Source organism: Pterocles gutturalis, unplaced genomic scaffold (genome assembly GCF_000699245.1).
Source record: "Pterocles gutturalis isolate BGI_N339 unplaced genomic scaffold, ASM69924v1 scaffold2834, whole genome shotgun sequence".
Lineage (NCBI taxonomy): Eukaryota > Metazoa > Chordata > Aves > Pterocliformes > Pteroclidae > Pterocles > Pterocles gutturalis.
Genome location: NW_010135536.1, coordinates 339,169 through 341,125, shown reverse-complemented (window position 1 = coordinate 341,125; position 1,957 = coordinate 339,169). Strand labels below are relative to the sequence as shown.

Sequence of the window (1,957 nt, the reverse complement as noted above, 5' to 3'; positions counted from 1 at the left end):
CAATAATGTAATTAAAATGTGCGGGACTGCTAAAAGACTAGGATACTGCTTTCTGAGGGGTGGAGAAGGAACCTGAACTAAACCAATTATCTGCTTTTCCTGTGAGCTAAAGTCATTAAGACGACGTGGTCTTTCTGAACAGCCTTTTTAGTCTTATTTCTAGTTTTCCACGAATTTAGCTAACTGCATTTACTATCTTTGGGAAGTTGGATTTAATCATTATAGTTTCCACTTGGGGGGAGCGGGAAGGGAGTTTCCTGGGAAGGCAGCTCTGCAAGGGTTCTGCATTCAGTAGTAGTGTGTTTATTTACCGTATCCATGTTCAGATGTGGGGGCCTCAACATAAAAAAGAAGTAGACCTGTTGGAGAGAGTCCAGAGGAGAGCCATGAAATTGGTCAGAGGGCTGGAGCACCTGAGGACAGGCTGAGAGAGTTGGGGTTGTTCAGCCTGGAGAAGAGAAGGTTCCGAGGAGATGTAATAGCAGCCTTCCAGTACCTAAAGGGGGCTACAGGAGAGATGGGGAGGCACTCTTTATCGGGGGGTGTAGTGATAGGACAAGGGGTAACGGGTATAAGCTGAAAGAGGGTAGATTTAGGCTAGACGTTAGGAAGAAATTTTTCACTGTGAGGGTGGTGAGGCAGTGGCCCAGGTTGCCCAGAGAAGCTGTGGATGCCCCATCCCTGGAGGGGTTCAAGGCCAGGCTGGATGAGGCTTTGAGCAACCTGGGCTAGTGGAGGTGTCCCTGCTCGTGGCAGAGGGGTTGGAACTAGATGATCTTTAAGGTCCCTTCCAAACCTAACCATTCTATGATTCTATGATCCTTTTTCTCACACTCACAAAAATATTTATGCTGGCAGGTATGTTCTGTGTGTGTCATGTATATCACTCTTTATTGTATATAGATGTACTTGTGAGCATACAGATAAATGGAGAAAAAGTTCCTGGCATCAAATACATTTTACTATTACTTCTCCCCTCCTTTTACAGCCACTCAAAGAATGTCTACTCCTTACTCTCTATTATTATGTAGGTAGTTCATGTTACTGTGGTTTTCCTCCAGATTTCAAACAGGGCTCATACGGTCTAGCTGTGCTTCTGTCTGCAATTGGTTAAATACAGTCTTTAAAAAGCCAAGTCCTTATTTTCCAGAAACTGAGAAGACTGCTATTTCAGGCCCAGGAAATAAGGCCTATCAAAACTGTAATATAGGTGCACATCCTCCTTAATCTTATTTCTGAACATTTGCCTTGTTAGCAATGCTGATGATATAGAGATGGCAAACTTCAAGCCTTTTATGATGAATGACAATTTGTTTGAACATCCCTTGAGAATTTTGAAGAGAATAATGCATCTTTTCTTATTGTTTGTATTAAAAAAAAAAAAAAACCCAAACAAACCAACAGTTTACTGTTGGTCTTATATTTAGATCTGGAGGAAATGGACCAGTAGAAAGAATGTGGATTCAGTGATCAAAATTGTGCGATGAATATAACTTATCACAGAGCTGTCAGCACTGTCTGGCATGGCTGTGTGCACAGAAGTATACAACATAGTGTTTTTCTGGTTTTAATACATCACGGATATTTTATTAGGGCTTGCAGATGGTCTTGCTTCTTTTACACCCACTTCTTAATGAAAATGGTCACTCTCAAACTACAATGTCTCTCTTCACTAAATCATAAACAATATGATAAATCTTGCTAACTACTAGGTGCAAAATTAGAGTGAATACTAAACTGATTCTTTAAAACTGGAAGCAGCACCTGAATTTTTTTTTGAGTTTAAATTTATCTATTTTTAGCTGTTAAAAAAAAAAGAGAAAATAGTTCATTTACATCATGTAAAAGTTGTGTGTACTTTTGCTTCTCTGAAGCATTTTTAATAACCACGTTATCTTAATATAGAGATGTTAGCATGCTTAAAAATGCTAATAGCAGAGTATCATTACACAGTTAT

General features: G+C 39.6%; 1 protein-coding gene across 1 annotated transcript in view; it reads left to right on the top strand.

The window, feature by feature from the left end:
* LOC104467951 (ERC protein 2) overlaps positions 1-1,957 on the top strand; it is a gene marked incomplete at its 5' end in the record, with an annotated part of 266,693 nt that overhangs the window by 494 nt on the left and 264,242 nt on the right. The gene's annotated exons all lie outside the window — the stretch shown is intronic.